Source organism: Giraffa tippelskirchi, chromosome 10 (assembly GCF_054371585.1).
Source record: "Giraffa tippelskirchi isolate mGirTip1 chromosome 10, T2T-mGirTip1v1.2.pri, whole genome shotgun sequence".
Classification (NCBI taxonomy): domain Eukaryota; kingdom Metazoa; phylum Chordata; class Mammalia; order Artiodactyla; family Giraffidae; genus Giraffa; species Giraffa tippelskirchi.
Genome location: NC_137284.1, coordinates 107,616,113 through 107,634,101, shown reverse-complemented (window position 1 = coordinate 107,634,101; position 17,989 = coordinate 107,616,113). Strand labels below are relative to the sequence as shown.

General features: G+C 45.3%; 1 protein-coding gene across 2 annotated transcripts in view; it reads right to left on the bottom strand.

Annotated features, from left to right (window-relative positions):
- DPY19L1 (dpy-19 like C-mannosyltransferase 1) overlaps positions 1-17,989 on the bottom strand; it is a 236,060-nt gene that overhangs the window by 87,985 nt on the left and 130,086 nt on the right. The window contains exon 26 of one of the 2 annotated variants that reach the window (XR_014066787.1): positions 6,207-6,325. The exons of the other annotated variant lie outside the window; for it this stretch is intronic. The gene's annotated coding sequence lies outside the window, so the exon portion shown is untranslated. The remainder of the gene's footprint in view (positions 1-6,206; positions 6,326-17,989) is intronic. 2 annotated transcript variants of the gene reach the window in all.

The following is a 17,989-nucleotide window of genomic DNA, read 5'->3' as shown; positions in this document are numbered from 1 at the left end:
CTCTAGAATTAGGCTTCCCCACTGTGGTAAATAGGCTTCCCTGGTAGTTCAGCTGGTAAAGAACCCACCTTACAGGCTCCCCAAAAGACCCCAGTTCGATTCCTGGGTCGGGAAGATCCCCTGGAGAAGGGACAGGCTACCCACTTCAGTATTTTTGGGCTTTCCTGGTGGCTCAGATGGTAAAAAGCCCACCTGCAATGTGGGAGAACCTGGGTTCAATCCCTTGGTTGGGAAGATCCCCTGGAGGAGGGCATGGCAACCCATTCCAGTAATCTTGCCTAGAGAATCCCCATGGACAGAGGAGCCTGGCAGGTTGCAGTCCATGGGGTCGCCAAGAGTCAGATATGACTGAGCAACTAAGCATGCATGCATGCACCGTGGCACATAGAACTACTGCTCACTAATATCTGTATTTACCCTTTCTCTTGGGCACAGCTGCATTATGCATTTCTCAGCCGCTCTTACAGGTAACTTTGGCCGTATGAATTTTAGGCAATGGATCATAAGAAAAGTCATGCGTTCTCTTGTATAGCGTAATCCATAAAAACTTCCCTTGAGTATTTCTCATGCTACCCTCAACCTCATCTGCAAGCAGAGTGGAAAAAACTCTGAGGACTTAGAAAAGAGCGAAGCTAAAGAATTTCTGGAAGTTGTTTCTTGAAGCCCTCAGGTCACCCTGCCTTTTCTACCCTCCAATTTCCTGGAACTGATCCAGGACAGGTTCTCCTACAGCAGTCAGTTAGCAACTCAGGGGAGACATAAAGGAGCAGAAGAAAACTTCTATACCCTGTGGACAGCTCAAGCCCAAGAGAAAGTGAGTAGAGCTGAGCTGAGCATGCTCAGTATAATCCTCCTGCCTTCAAATCACTCAGATTAAACCTCATCAGGTAGGACTGAGGGAGCCTTTTTCTAGAGAAAGATGATCACACCTCCCCAGGGAAAATTTCTCCCTATCAAAAGAGTGTTTTCTTTTTTGTGCACCCCCTGTTTTGACTTCTAACAATCTTTCCTTTGTTTCCCATCCAGATTACATTAGCTCTTTCTCAAGACATACCCACTCCTAATTTCCTTGGTATAAAACAGAGGAGAATTACCTTTGCTTCTCTCTTGTGACTAGTCTGTGGAAGGCCAGACAAATGGGCTTCTCTGGACAAAGTGAAAGTCACTCAGTCATGTCCAACTCTTTGCAACCCCATGGACTATACAGTCCACGGAATTCTCCAGGCCAGAATACTGGAGTGGGTAGCTGTTCCCTTCTCCAGGGGATTTTCTCAACCTGGGGTCGAATCCACGCCTCCCACATTGTAGGCGGATTCTTTACCAGCTGAGCCACCAGGGAAGCCCCTGGACAAAGTTGAGTGAAAAGTTAGAGGAGAAACAGCCCTTCTTGACCTCCCTCTCCACCTACTCCTGACTGCAGAGTCCAGAAAAGGTCATTCTTTGTAGACATAACAGGGGATCCTTAGCACATTCTTTCATTGTTCTTTGAAGATTAGTGGTATTTACTTACAAATCACCAGGCTCTTTCTGAAGGAAGTTTGTACCCTCAGCAACTCCCTGCCTCAGAGTTCACCTGCTATGGAGACCACCTTCCTTTTCTTGAAATAGATGAGTTCAGGTTCTCACCACAGCAAGAATAAGGCTGGCATGGGCTCCCTTTAGTATCCTTTCCACACCCCACAGTCTTTTCTGAAGGACACTGTCCTGCCTTTAATACTCAGGCCAGAGCTCGGTCCCATGTGGCCTAGTACCTTCTGGCTAAAGCAGATTAGACCAAGGTAGACCACCAACCCATGGGGGCTCATCCACAGACTCGTCAGCAGACTGTGGCCAAGAGAATGAGTCATTGAATGGGAACTGAAACCCATATTTTATACGATCAAATGGGAGAGGTCACAGTGGACCATTTCAAGCTCATAAGACAGTAGGGCCCATGAATAAGCAGAGAAAATTGACTGATAGAGAAAGGACAATGGTGCTGCTGTACAGAGAAACACAAGTGGAGAGAGGGGGTGGGAGAGAGAGCAGAGACAGACAGAACAGTTCAGAGGAACTCATCTATGGCGGTATCTTGGACCCTGACAGTTGTTCGATTCCTTCTAGCCCCCTTTCTCACTGTGCCTTAGGTGACTAGAACAACTCATTTCCATAACTGTTATCAGAATGTGATGAGTGATTCCCAAGAAAACCACAAACATGTGAGCTTCTTCTTGCCTACCTGTCAGATGCCTTGAGCAACTACATTTGGGAATAGGTGTGAATAAATAATATAGAGTTTGGCAAGATTGGCACTTTGGGAAGAAAGGAGAGTAAGAGAGTGAATCTTTGCTTTATTCTTTAGGTTAGTATGAGGTTCAGAGGGTAAGGTAAAGGAAAAGATATCCACAGCAAAACTCATGCCAAATTGAAGAATTCTCTAGGCCATAGGAGGAAATAAAGGCGGTTTCTTCAAGGACATTGTGGTGCTGGACATTGTGTGTGTGCATAGCCTCGCATTCAGTAGGGAGCTCAGTTATGAAAAGGAGGTGCTCTGAAATTTGCAGAATGCATAAACTAATGAGGCATGTCTACCCCAGATGGAGAAACCTTATCAGCTGTATTAAAATTTTCCAACTCTTAAAATTTATAACATGAGAAGCTGTAATATATTGAATTATCTCAATCCTCTGCCCCCCAAACAAAGAAGTTAATAAGGAAATCAAGTGAGATGAATCTAAGACTGACAGTTCAAACAGGTCAAATAGCCAAAATATCTGGGGTATGTTAGAATACTATTAAATAAGCCCCTGGTGAATTGCCCTTATTAAAGAGCAAGGAGTCCTCAGAAAGGAAGTTTTTCGACCTGCCGGAAGTAAAAGTGAGGAGAAGTCTAGAACCCCTTATCATCCTGCAGCCCCCTTTAGTGCTCCCCTGCCAGCACCCCCAGCATGCCCTTATGCCTGTCCAGCCTATCCATCTCCAAGTAGCTCTGATCCAGCTGGGGAGAACGTCGAGACCGGGAATTTCAGCATCCTGACCAATGAGAGTTTAAGGTCCCTCAGCAGAGAGTAATCCCCCAAGTCAAAGGAAGGGAATGAGATATGAACATACAGCTGCACTCGACACCCAGTGTAAACCCCAGCAGAACCCACCTCTGGTACACAGCAGCACTAGCACTTGTCCAGAGGATGGGTGGGTGTGAGCCTGCTCTTGGCACAAGAGAGAGTGAGCTTGCACCAAAGGGAAGAGCTGGGTGCCCAGCACAGCCCAGGAAGACAGGCCTGGTTCTTCAGGGGAGAGAGGCAACTTGGTGTCCTATGGTATCCATAACTGTGGTGGCCGCATTGGCAACTCCAGTTCAGACCCATCAGGGCTGCTTTGTCCCCCTCTGTTAAGGTAGAATGCACATGGGGAGAGAGGCACTGCCAGCCCTCAACCTGCCAAAGGGCTGGGTAAGGTGGCCAGGACGAGGAGGGGCCCCGGCTGCAACACCAAGCCTGTTTGAAGGAAGCAGTGGCACCAGGGGGAGTGGAGACCAACCTCTCCTGAATTGGGATGACTTCACAGGGAAGCTCACTTGATGTAGCATTAGGGCCAGGGTCCTGAGGAAGGGAATCCCATAAACACCACAGAAAGAAGAGCGGCCTCCAAGACCGGGCTAACACAGTACGGTAGCGGGCAGGACTGTTCCTAACCAGCAACCTCTGGAAACTGCGAGCAAGGAGTGGTCCTTCATTACCAGGTAAGGGCAAGAATGAGTGGAACAGGGATTGGACAATGGGACAATTCATATGAAACAGACAAATAATTCAGGGTAAAAACACAGGCTGGGTCACTCAGAGTGCCTGAAAGTGATTATTCTAACATGCAAATTTGATGACATCAGATCCTGTTTAAAATTGCTGCCTTTTCTCCATTCCCACACGCCCCGCCTTAGCTCAGACCATAATTAATGACCCCCAGGACACTTGTCATGGTTCTCACTGCCACTAGACTTGCCTCGTCCCCTCCCCCCACACTGCTTTTGGGGATCAGATCTTGAATCTTTCTTAGGGTGTGGAACTGGCAGGGCTGTGGGTGGTGGTCTGTATTAGGTGACAGACAAGAGAACGCGACATTGTCTGAACTAGAACTTATGATTTTTGTGCCAAGTAGGCTAGCTACTTTTTCGTGCTCCATTTCATTTCATTGTCGCATCCCCTCACGAGGCAAATGTCAGTATCTGTACTTCGCAGAGGAGGAAAATGAGACTCAGAAAGGACACGCAAAATGCCCAAGCCACGTAGCCCTAAGTGGGGTGTGGGGCTTGAACTTGGGCTTCCTGACATTATGTCTCATAGTGTGAACCACTGGTAACATTTCTCTGTCCTCATCTTTGTTCTCCTCAGAGCCTCAGCACAACATTTACTGATCTGCCTACTAACATCTCTTCCTTGATCTGCTGTGGTCTGACTTAACCAAGCCTCACTGTCACCTTCTGTCCACCTGTCCTTTACCCCTGCATCTCCCCCTCCCCACTCACCCTTGGAAGACTCCATCAGAATTTGCTGTAGCTTTACTCTCATTTTCCTGAGAAGAGCTGAATAGACCTGGGCATGTCCCAGGTCTACAGTATTTCTGAGGAAGGTGGAGGGGCCCAGGCAGGGGCTGTGTGAACAAAGGCTGTTACAATAGTGCTTTCAGGGTGACGTGCACACAATGCCTTGTATTTTGTCTCTTAATCATCCCTGGTCTATCTGGCTGGTGTCTGACATTGAAATCCTGCAACATCCAGTGAATAAAGAGCCATTGTGTTTTTTCCCAAACAGAATTGGGCCTGTCACTCCAGTCACAGAAAGGAGCCTGGTCTCTTTAGTCAGTATTTGCAGTGACACTGTCCCTGCTGGTCCTTATTCTCCCCAAACAATAGCAGCCAGGTGTTACCAGGATCACGAACCAGCACAACTGCAGGCCTCCATGAAGTGCTGAGGCTTGACATCCTCTTGGAGAATGGCTTGAATCCTCACCTTAAACTTGGGGAGCTTCTGGCCAATCCGGTGACAAAGCTGCAGGGCCAGGTTCCTTCCTGAGCCTCTTGGTGGCTTGCCTGAACATGCAGCCTCTGATGTCACCCCTTGAATCAGGTCCTTGAGGGTAGGGCACTGGAAGCAGATGTGCTCTTTGGAAGATGTTACCTGTTAGAACAGGGCTTCCGTGTGTATGGGAATCCCCTGGGATCTGGGGGAACTGCAGGTTTGGATTCAGCCTGAGATTCTGTGTTTCTAACAAGCTTCCAGGTGAGATTACTATTGCTGCTCTGGGACAATGTTTTCACTCACAAGGGCTTAGAGCCTCTCTCAGCCCCAGGGAGGGACTAGAGCTGAGATCTGAGGGGTGTCTGTGAGGCTGTGAGGAAGCTGCTCAGCTGGAGTCAGCTGTGGTGCCATCGTCCCCTGAGCAGACACCCAGACACAGCAGCAGGGACCAGCCCTCAGGGAAGAGTTGAAGAGGATCAAAGTAATGATCACAGATGCTCACAGGAAAAAAAAAAAAAAGGCGGGGGACAGATATCTGTGGTGGTCTTATTGGAAGATGAGATACAGGGTCGGGGGTGGACGATATGTCGTGTGAGGACTTTCCAAAATGAGGTCCCACACAGGAAGACCCCAGTCCTTCTTCATTTCGATCATCCTTTCCTCTTGCCCAGAGCCCTCTCTTCCATTTCAGCCTCAGGACACTGACTGTGTGACGCTCTCAAGGAGAAAGCCGGAAACCCTGCCATGGGCCCTTCCTGGCTCCTCTGTTCTCACCGTGTGCTGCAGCTGGTCCTGGGCCCTCTGCCACTTTGGGTTGCTCACAACGGCACACGGACACCGGTGGTTCTGAAAATGAGTCGCAGTAGGCTGGGCTGTGTCAGAACCTCCAGGGGGGCTTGTGAAAAATGCAGTGTTCAAACCTAAAAATTCTGACACAGTAACATGTGGGAAAGAGCCCTGGAATTTACAAAAAGGTTTAAGCTCCCCAGGTTATTATGAAGCACAACCAAACTTGAAAAGCACCAATTTACACAAAATACTACTACCATCCAACTATACAAAATGCTGCTAACAAAAGGTAGCTAAATGCCAATATCATAGTGTAACTCCATTTGCTTGTATGGTATATGTATATGCTTTATAGTAAATAATAAACAGTATACCTCCAATTTTGTAAATATACACACATATTAGATATATATACATAGATACCTGGGAGGTAGGATGATAGGATTATACCACTTTCTCTTCTTTTATTCCTTTCCCTTCTTTACTCCTGCTCTCCACCCCCACTGCCCAAAGGACAGGGGTGACCCCAGGCTCCCTTGTCCCTGTGACACAGACAAGACTGTTATAGAAGGAATTTATAGTCACAGATCCCTAGGAGCAAGAGGCACACCATGCCATGCCATGTAAGGCCACAGGGGAGGTAAGGAGGCGGAAGAGGAGAGAGGAGAGCAGGGCCCAGAGCTTCTTTGGGGTCTTCCCCAGAAAGGATGAGCCAGGCAAGATAGGTATAATCAGTAAGCTTAGGGTGGGAAAGTGTGAAGGCATTCAACATGCTCTGGGCTGTGTGGGTGGTCTCTGGGTGTTTGAGACCTGGCTCTGGGGTAATTGAGGGCAGGAGGAATACTGACTTGTTCTGTGTGAGTTTGATAAAGGAGATGATGTAGGTGTGGGCTCTGGGTTGGTTGGTTTGTATATGACAGGTGCACTCTTGGGAAAGTCATTCACTACCTTTAGAAATTAGCTGGCCCTGGGAGGGGCAGTCTCTCCAAGATCAAGGCTCCAAATGTCAGAGTATCAATAATACAAAAATGTTTAAAAATATAGTCAACTTTGCTTTGCATAATCAATCTTCAAAAATGCCACTGAGGTCTTTAAATGACACAGAGCTCAATCAATTGCAGGGTAAGAAGTTTTGTGTATTTTTTAGAATCTTGTGAGCTGGACACAGACTTCAGGGCTCTTCCACTCTCCTGTTTAAATGATGATCCTTGTAATTTTAGCATCAACTTTTACAAAGCACTTTCTTTCACACATTTTACTTTATTTAATTTCCATAACCATTCTAAGAGATAAGCATTTGGTTTCTATTTGATTCATAAAGAAGCAGTCTGGTGGGGTTTGGGGTCAGGGGAGTGAAAAACAAGGGACACATTAATATGTATTAAGTTCTCCTAAAGGGACACACTAACACATGTTAAGCTCTCCTAAAGGATTCCCTGGTGGCTCAGGTGGTAAAGAATCTACCTGCAGTGTGGGAGACCTGAGTTTGTCCCCTGGGTTGGAAATATTCCCTGGATAAGGGAATGGCTACCCATTTCAGTATTCTTGCCTAGAGAATTCCATGGACAGAGGAGTCTAGTGAGCTACAGTCCATGGAATCCCAAGGAGTCAGACATGACGGAAAGGTAGTGTTCTCCTTAGGTTCAGAGAAGTTAAGTGTCCCTAGGTGAAAGCCAGAAGCTCAAATGTCCCCCTGGGTTAGGCAATGAACCCACATTGGTTTGTTCTCAAAACCAATACCCTTTCCACTATATTCACTGATTCAAGCAGTAGTGGCAAACCCCCATTTGTCCCAGATGCTATTCTGGATGTGGTATAAAGCTGGATATACAAAGCTAAGCAAAATAGATGGCATGTTTCCTAGTCTTGAGGAGTTTACAGAAGAGTAGGGAGAAAGATATTAATAAATTTATCATCAAAATATAAAATGAGAATGGTGCTCAAAAATTTGAAAGGAACACTTTGGAGGCACTGAGCTCACCCCCAAAATCCTGGGCCAGGAGCTGGGTCTAGGACCTGTTTTACCCACCCTGCAGCCATGCTCAGGGCATTGAAGCTGTTTCCTGGTCCATGATAACTGCCAAGCATCTCCTTCATAACAGGTACTGCCTGACACTTCACTGCCCACCTTTTCCTCTACCAGGTCAGGAGAGTGATGGCCACTCAAACCAGATTCCAACAGTATCAGAAGACAAGGCAGAGAAGAGCCAATAAACACGTTTTTTAGGGTGGTTAGGAAAAATCCCAGAAATGTGAGTCTGCCTGAGACAGCTTTCTTCTTCAGAAGGAAGCTATGCGTAGCATTTGTTACCTACATAAAGATACCAAGAATCCTCCCTTTTCTTTCAAAATTCTGACTCAGGGAGTGTGGAGGGAAGACTTTTTTAAGCGGGGAAGCTGCTGGGAAGGTTCCCGTGCTCTGTGGGGGCGCCACAGGAAGAGACATTCTGAGTATTGAGGGGTCTGACAGTGATGCTCCAGTGTGGCAGCTGACACAGAGGACGCAGTCAGAACCCAGAGGGCCTGAGCAGACAGTCAGACCTTGGTCCTCAGTGCCATCACTGGGTCATCAAAGCAGCTGTGCCTGAAGTCCTCCTACTTCAGACCTTCCTAAAACCCAAGATAATAAAATCCTTGTTTAAACCAACTTGAGATGGGGTTTCTTCAAGACAAATATATTTTAACTGATGCATAAAAACTGTTTTTGGTATCATGAAGTTTACTTTCAACTTCATGGGAGCAAAGTCATTGATGTTTTCTACCTAGATCTAAAGTATCTTTTTAAGTAAATATTTTATTGAAATATAACTACCTGATACAAAGAGCTGATTCACTGGAAAAGACCCTGATGCTAGGAAAGATTGAGGGCAGGAGGAGATAGGGGACAACAGAGGATGAGATGGTTGGATGGCATCATCAACTCTATGGACATGAGTTTGAGCAAACTCTGGGAAGGACAGGGAAGCTTGGTGTGCTGCAGTCCACAGGGTCGCAAAGAGCTGGACAGGACTAGGCAACTGAACAAAAAGCATACATTTGAAAATTTGTACAAATTCTAGATACACAATTTGATGAATTATGATAATGGAAACACACGCATGCAATCATCCAGGTTAGACCTAGAAAAAACTGGAGAAATTTGGATAAGTAGAAGTTAAAGGGCCAGCCAGGCATGGTATGTAAAAGGAAAAACATGAGTCTATGTCCCCGGGTAAGACCTTATGAAGTACAGAAGGGAGACTATGAAGATACAGCTTGAGAAACATGGATCATTAGGATAAAGAAAGTCCATTCAGACTCATTCATTACGTGAATTTTAATAGACTTGTCCTGCTGATGGACCTTGTTGTTGGGACCCAACAATTTTATTCCTATTAGGAATATAAAGAGGAAGAATCCAAGAAACACCCAATCTAAGGTGAGCAGCCACTTAGAAAAACATAGGTTAGTAAATACACATATATTTTCTTGCTCTTTCAGCTAAGAGGGACTAAAAGCAGTGACACTCCAGTAGCAGTGAGCACTTAGTGATTTCTAATACCATTCTTTAATGCAAGACGTCAGGGTTTATCTAGAGCTGATTCTACTGCTGGGGCAGGAAATACAAGTTGAGCCTGGAGCATCTTGTAGATGCACTTTTCTCTAAGAACGTCAGGCTCATCATCCTTGGCACTCACCATGTGACTGATTTTACAGAGGTCACAGCTATGATGAGAGACCGGAAATGTCACTGTGGTCACTTATCTCCCTTCTTCATCCATGGCCATTGACACAGCTGGTGTAAAGACAACCCACGTGTCATGGGTTGAAAATCGGTCACTCAAATATAACAGGTTTTAACTACTGAAACTTGTAAATGTTATAAAGAAGAAGAATCATTGTAGCTGTGACTAAATCAAGGATCTTGACATGGGGAGATTATCCTGGAATATCAGGATGGGCTATAATGTGATTACAAGTGTCCTTATAAAAGAGCACAGTGACAATTCACACAGGGAAGAAAGGCAATGTGACTGCAGAAGCAGAGACTGAAGTAGCCACAAGTCAAGGAAAGCCAGCTGCCACCAGAAACTGAAAGAGGCAAGAAACAGATTTTCCCCTTTTGGGTGCTCTGACTCAAAAGGAGTGCCATCCTACACCTTGATTTCCGCCCACTGATACTGATTTCAGATCTCCAGAACAGTGGGAGAATAAATTGCTGCTATTTTAAGACACCAAATTTGGGGGAATTTGTTATAGTAGCGGCTGGGCCAAAGTGGAAATGACGCTCAGTTTTGGGTGTGACTGGTGGTGAAAGTAAAGTCCAGTGTTGTAAAGAACAATATTGCATAAGAACTTGGAATGTTAGGTCCATGAATCAAGGTAAATTGGATGTGGCCAAGCAGGAGACGGCAAAAGTGAACATCAACATCTTGAGGAACCAGTGAACTAAAATGGACATGAATGGGCAAATTTAATTCAGATGACCATTATATCCACTACTGTGGGCAAGAATCCCTTAGAAGAAATGGAATAGACCTCATAGTCAACAAAAGAGTCTGAAATGCAGGAAACTAATATCTACGGCAAAATATGCATTCCACCAACAAGTGAGAAAACGCACCCTCTGAGGTTCCTGATCTTCTCTTGTTGGTCCAGGTCTTGTCTTGGGTTATTAGTCTGTCCTCTTGGGAACAACTGCCCCAGCCCCCGCCACAGCTACCCTAGGCAGTGACTGTCTCCTCTGTTTTGAGCAGTTCTCCTCGTGAGGCACCCTCACCTATGACAAATCTCTGCTTCCTGCCCCCAAGTTGTCCCACTGATTCTACTTCTTCTCTGCCCCTGCTCATCATGCCTGATGTTCTGCTTACAAGAGACAAGGAAGCCCTGAGACCTCACCCCGTTCCCATATGCTACCCTCAGACTCTTATCTTTGGCTTCAAGAGATAACATACCTCTGCATTTCTGCTGTAACACTAATGTGCTCAGACTTCACAGGACGTGTTAGGCCATGGAAAGCTTTCTGGGGAAAATGTTCAATTGAGTAGGGTCACAAGGTGCAGAAGCAGGACATGAATAAGAGAATCCAAGGATAGAAAGAGGGAAATGGCACAACTTGATAGCTCTAGTGATGAAGAAAAAGTGAGCAAGGAGGGAAGGAGCTGCAAGGTCACTTGCAAGTGGCGGGAAGATGAGCAGCATCAGGAGAGAGGTTATGGGCAGTGGCTGGGGTACGCCTATCCTTGCAGGTGGAGTCCAGAGCTGCCCTTTGACCTGGGATCTAGTGCCACCACCCTGAAGGCACTGCTAGGCTGGATGGGGCAAAGGTTGGATGTGGTCTCCCCATCCCACACCACCAACTGTGGTTCTCCTATACTAGTAGGTTGAGAAATAGCCAGCCCTCCTCCCAAAAGACGTTTGGCTCTCAGTCTCAGAATCTTTTACCTTACAGTGGAGGGAACTTTGCAGATATGATTAAGTTAAGGATCTCAGGATGGGGAGATTATGCCCGATGTAATCACAAGGTTCTGACAAGAGAGACGTGGGAGACTCAGAGTCGGTAGCATGAGATGTGATTACAGAAGCAAGAAGTTGGAATGGAGTGGAGTACAGGTGGCTTCTAGATTTTGAAAAAGGGAAGGTAACAGACTCTTCCTGAAGCCTCCAGAAGGGACACAGCCCTGCTGACCTCTTGGTTTTGGATTTCTGACTTCTAGAACCATGTATAGTTTTCAGTCACTAGGTTTGTAGTAATTTGTCAGTGGCTGTAGATGAATATACTCCCATATAGTCCAGGGAGGGCTGATGGGTGCACATGAGGCTTTGGGTTTTTGCTGAGACTTCAAGGAGCAAGATACACTGCAAATGGCAATATCAGCATCTTCTGAGGTCCCCAGTTGAGAGTCAGGAAAGAACAGAACCCAGCATCCCCACAGTGCCAGAGTGAAGAAGTCACACTTCTGGTGACAGATGGAATGGCTGTGCCCTGCTGGCACTAGCATATACAATGCCATCATCTCCAGGTCATTCACTCACTTGATAGAATGATTTTTATGTTGCCCAAAAGGTCATCCATCTAGATTGTGAGGCCAGTGTCCACCCAGATCCCCTGGATCTTTCTCCAGGTTGATGGCATGTATGTGCTAGTGCCAGCGGGGCACAGCCATTCCATCTGCCACCAGAAGTGTGACCTGCTTCACCCTGGCACTGTGGGGACACTGGGTTCTGTTCTTCTTCCCCAATTCTCACCCAAAGAGAAGAAAGGGAGCCAGCAAAAGCGAGTTTGGGAAGACTGTGAGATGCAAGGAAGGCACTTCTCCAGCCCAGCCAGCCCGCCAGGCCAGCACCAGCGTCACCACTCTGCCAACTGCAGCTGGCATCCCAGACGCTTGTAAATTGAAGGTGAAGAAATAGGGGACCTCTGGCTGCCTGCAGGCTTCCGTTCTCCACTCTGTGTTCCATTCCCTTCATACAAGCAATTTCAAGCTACCTCCCTGCAGAGCATTAGCGTAATAGGCTGAGCCCTGGCAGTACCATCCTGATTCTTTCATTTGAAGCACGTGTTCATTATAGACTTTCAAATAAATCATATTGCTGGCTCCAAAACAGAATGTTCCTCTGGGCTCACATGCAACTCAGGAAACAACAGGACTACAGTCTCTGTGACATGCCAGGCATTCGGGTCTGACTATCAAAAGCTACAGAGTGCCTGAAATTAGAGCTATGTTCCTACTGTGTTCTTTAAGTAATGACCACCGATCCACTGGTGCATTTTCTGTAGGGAAAGTAACAGTAATAATAGAATAGTAATAATTTGCATGCACCTGCCCTGCTTGAAGGGGGCTGGAACACCAGGCTGTAGGACAGCAGCAGGCAGTGGCTTAAGTCCTGGAAGGCTATGCAAGGCAGACTTTCCAGGCAGAGCTGAGCCGGCACCAGCACACTGAAACTTCTGATTCCAATACCAGTACTCTCTCCACTGCCCATTCTGTTCACTATTGGTAACCCCAATCTTTTTGCTGAAGCCCCCTGAATTCCAATATGTCTCCTAAGGGTAGTGCAACTCTCCAATAGTCCACCTAAACTCATGGTAGCTTTTTCTTTAACCTCATTTTTTAGGTTGACTTGTGGGAGCAGACGATGATTGGTCCTGATGCACACTGTCTTGCTCCCTTCAGCAGGACCTCCACCTCTGGGCAGGCCCATCTCAGATTCTTTCTCATCCACCTGCACTCTGCCTATAACTGGATAGGAGATTTAGGCTGATATCTTACATTTTCAGGGAAGGGGAGTGAAGTCTCTGGGATTCCTCTCTTTATACTGGGAGTTGTTGCATCTGGCACTTAATGAAAAGGCATATTGATTTCCATTTGGCTATTGATCCTCATGTATAAACCTCTTATCAGGTAGTGACACTGGGAGGCCAGTGTGGTTGAGTCCAGAGCCCTTAACAAGTCTTATAGTTCAGGAAACAAAGCCATCGGAGGTCATTTTGCAGGCCTTGGTCAGTAAGTAACTATAACTGAAGGGGAATGAAATCAATTATGTATCTTGATCAGTCGACACTTAATTATTTCAAAATCATATCATCGTATTTGGGCATTACTTAAATGACTTGCAAACTCGTTTTGATAAAGCCAGTAAATGAATTTGATTTAGGATTGTGTAGTGCCAACACTTGTAGGACAAGGACAGACCTCTGTGGTAGGCAGAATGATGGCCTCCAAAAATGCCCACATCCTAATCTCCAAATTTAGGAGTATGTTGGATTATAGAGCAAAGGGGAATTAAGGTTGTAGGTGCAATTAGGCTTGCTAATCACATGACTTGAAAATAGGGAAATTATCCCGGTTTATATGGATAGACCCAGCATAATCAGGGGTCTGAAGTGAAAGAGGCCCTTAAGTGAAAGTGGAAAAGGGTCAAGGCATGGCCCCAGAGAACTTGGCCTGACATTGCTGGCTTTGAAGGAGGGCAGGAGGAACAAGTCAACAAATCTGAGTGGCCTCTAGAAGCTGGAAAAAGCAAGGACATGTATTCTCCTTTAGAAACTCCAGAAGGAACATAGCCCTGCTGACCCCTTGATTTTTAGCCCAGTGAGACCCATTCAGACTTCTGACCTCTAGAACTGTAATAAATTTGTGCTGTTTTAAGCCACTGTGTTTGGGAAAATTTGTTGCAGCTGCAATAGGAAACCATCTCAATCTGAATTTTTCATCTTTAGTACTATTGACATGTAGGGCTGGAAAATTCTCTGTTCTGGGGGCTGTCTTGTGAACTGTAGGATCCCTCACTTCTACCCATAGATGCTAGTAGAGCATCCCTCCCCAAGTTAAGACAACCAAGAATATCTCCAGACATTTCTTTGAGTGGGGAGAAAAAGGGGAAAATCATCCCTGGTTCAAAACCTCTGCTCCAAACCTACCATCCTGTCCATTTCAATATGTACTTGCCCTCACACACATGGGATTTTGGTCACCGACCTTTTTTTTGTGGATGCTTCTGGATGAAGTCTTTGATGCCAATTGAAAACAAACTACCACACAAAATTGCTATTAGTCTCTGATGCCTCAGAGTGAGTTTCTATCATTTCGACCAAGCTGGTTTGGAGTAGCTAATGAGTTTGTTGTTTAATCGATAAGTCATGTCCCACTCTTTTGCAACTCCATGGACTATAGCCTGCCAGGCTTCTCTGCTCATGGGATTTCCCGGGCAAGAATACTGGAGTGGGTTGCCATTTCGTTCTCCCAATAAGCTGGTTTGATAAGGAGAGAGAAAAATGAATCTGAACACACTATTAAGTAAAGAAAAGGACATAAAACTGACATCTAGATGGATACAAGGCAAACTCTTCTCATGCCATGCAACGCTCTTTATCAATTAACCCAGACTGGAGCATGCACATGAGTAAGATGTGATTTATACCTGTAGGCCCTCACTGTCTCATAAGGGAGACTCACAGGCAATTAAAAAAAAAAAACTTCAAGTAGAGATTAGAAGGACTGTATACACAACATGGTCATATATTTTGAATTAAGACTCTGCGGCCTGGACACAAGCTCTGAGAAAGTATAGCAATAGAAACAAATATTTGAAATCAAGACTGCCTCAGAAAGTATGTCCATGCCACCCATAAGAGGTATATTCAGCAACATGTATGGACCTAGAAATTATCATACTAAGTGAAATAAGTCAGAAAGAAATAGACAAATATCATACGATATTGCTCATATGTGGAATCTAAAAAAATGATACAAATGACTTACATGCAAAACAGAAATAGACCAAGACACAGAAAATAAACTTTTGGTTACCGAAGGGGAAAGAAAAGGAGAGGGATAAATTAGGAGATTGGGGTTAATATATACACACTACTAAAACAGATAACCAATAAGGACCTACTATATAGCAAAGGGAATAATACTCAATATTTTATAATAACCTACAAAGGAAAATAATGTGAAAAGAACATATATGTATAGACATATACATATATGTGTATCCCCTTCATGGATCACTGCCTTGTCATGGCAAAGGGGCTTGTATAACTCAATGAAACTATGAGCCATGCCATGCAGGGCCACCCAAGACACACAGGTCATAGTGGAGAGTTCTGACAAAATGTGGACTTGGGCAAACTCTGGGAGATGGTGAGGGACAGAGAGGCCTGGTGTGCTGCAGTCCATGTGGGTTGCAAAGAGTCAGACATGACTTGGTGACAGAACAACAACAACAATATATATGTATGAACATATACCTGAATCACTTTGCTTTAGACCTGAAAGTAACACAACATTCTAAATCAACTATGCTTCAATTAAAAAAATTAAATTAAAAATATTTAAAAGAGGTATATGCATATTGCAACTGGAAGCTTCCAGAGCATGGATTCACATGGGCAAAAAGAAGGAGTGACCCACAGCCCACACAGGAGAAATCCAAGCACAAAGAGGCAGGACAGGAAAGCATATGGCACGTATCTAGAGTCAATCAGCAACTCCAAATAGATGTGGCTGCTTAAAGGTAATTCCAAATATGCATCATACTCAAGTTTTAAAAAATAGATGACATAGGAATGATTTTTATTTAAAAATAAATTATCAGTCAAGAAATTCTTCAAGAGTAGATGCTAAGGATTTAACCTAGATTCTTCTCTCTTCCTAATCACCCATGGTGCAACCTTGTCCAAGGTGCTTCTCTGTACCTCTGTTTCCACATCTGTAACATGGGAATAATAATGTCTACCCTGAGCATCACTGAAGGAGTCATATATCCAGACTAAGTGCTTTATAATTGTTCCTATGAAAATCACTGAAAATGTTATTGCCAACAGAGCTTAAATAATGGATGGACTACAGTTCACCTGTAGGACTCCTTGCTACAAGGTGGAGTGTTGGGTTTGACCCCATGAAGGCACTGGCGCACGCTGCTGGGGGAGAGACCTAGGAGTGGGGAAAGCAGCCGTGGCATGGGACACTCCAGGGCCAGCAGAGGGGCAGAGAAAAGGGAGCGGGGAGACAGTCCAAGCTTCCTGGACCAGAGAAGGATGACTGTGTTTACAACTTCACCCACGTGCCCTGGCGTCTCAGACTGAGAAGTCCCTGCACATACTGCACAAGAGACTATGTGCAGAGCAGTCACTGAGAACTTTCCAACTTTCCAGATGGACATTAGGGAGTGGTGAGGCCCCTGGTGAACTGGAGTCTTTGGAAGGAGAGGGTCACCCCTCATTTCCAGTCAATAGTTGTCATGAAAATGTTAGCAGATCTCATTTTTAAATAAGAGAAGCTGGAAATCAGAAATGTCATGGGGAACTTCCCATGTTTTAAGAAGATAGCTCATTGGTCTGTAAGTAGATACAGGCTACAGACCACCCTTGTGAGACTCCAGGTTAGAGGCTTATAAAATAACCTTTCCTGCTGTGTCTTTTGATGTGAGAATACCATCGGCAAGAAGCCTGGGTACTTTTCTTGTAAGATTCTGATGAGCCCCAGAGGAAGAAATTATTTCCAAGTTTCTCTGGAAGAATCTATATATTGATTAAAGTAGTGTTATTACCTTAACACCGCTTTACTGCTACTTTTACTACCTCAGCTGGCAGCTTACCAAGCTCTTCAAGGTCAGGAGGGTAGGAATCATTTGCTATTTCCTCCTGGCCCTCACAGCCAGGTCTTATAAAATGGATCTCTTCAGTATCTCATACTGTTCATGAAATTCTCAAGGCAAGAATACTGAGGTGGTTTGCCACTCCCTTCTCCAGTGGACGACTTTTTGTCAGAACTCTCCACCATGACCCGTCCGTCTTGGGTGGCCCTATACTGCATTGTTCATAGTTTCACTGAGTTAGACAAGGCTGTGGTCCATGTGTATAGATTGTTTAGTTTTGTGTGATTGTGGTTTTCAGTCTGTCTTCCCTCTGGTGGATAAGGATAAAAGGCTTATGGAAGCTTTCTGATGGGAGAGACTGATTGAAGGGAATACTGGGTCTTGTTCTGATGGGTGGCACCATGCTCAGTAATCTTTAATTCAATTTTCTGTTGATGGACAGGGCTGTGTTCCCTACCTGCTATTTCAGTTCAGTTCAGTTGCTTAGTCCTGTCTGACGCTTTGCAACCCCATGAATCGCAGCACGCCAGGCCTCCCTGTCCATCACCAACTCCTGGATTTTACCCAACTCATGTACATCGAGTCGGTGATGCCATACAGCCATCTCATCCTCTGTTGTCCCCTTCTCCTGCCCGCAATCTTTCCCAGCATCAGGGTCTTTTCCAATGAGTCAACTCTTCGCATGAGGTGGCCAAAGTATTGGAGTTTCAGCTTCAACATCAGACCTTCCAATGAACACCCAGGACTGATCTCCTTTAGGATGGACTGGTTGGATCTCCTTGTAGTCCAAGGGACTCTCAAGAGTCTTTTCCAGCACCACAGTTCAAAAGCATCAATTCTTCGGCGCTCAGCTTTCTTCACAGTCCAACTCTCACATCCATACATGACCACTGGAAAGACCATAGCCTTGACTAGACGGACCTTTGTTGGCAAAGTAATGTCTCTGCTTTTTAATATGCCGTCTAGGTTGGTCATAACTTTCCTTCCGAGCAGTAAGCGTCTTTTAATTTCATGGCTGCAATCACCATCTGCAGTGATTTTGGAGCCCAGAAAAATAAAGTCTGACACTGTTTCCTTTGTTTCCCCATCTATTTGCCATGAAGTGATGGGACGGGATGCCA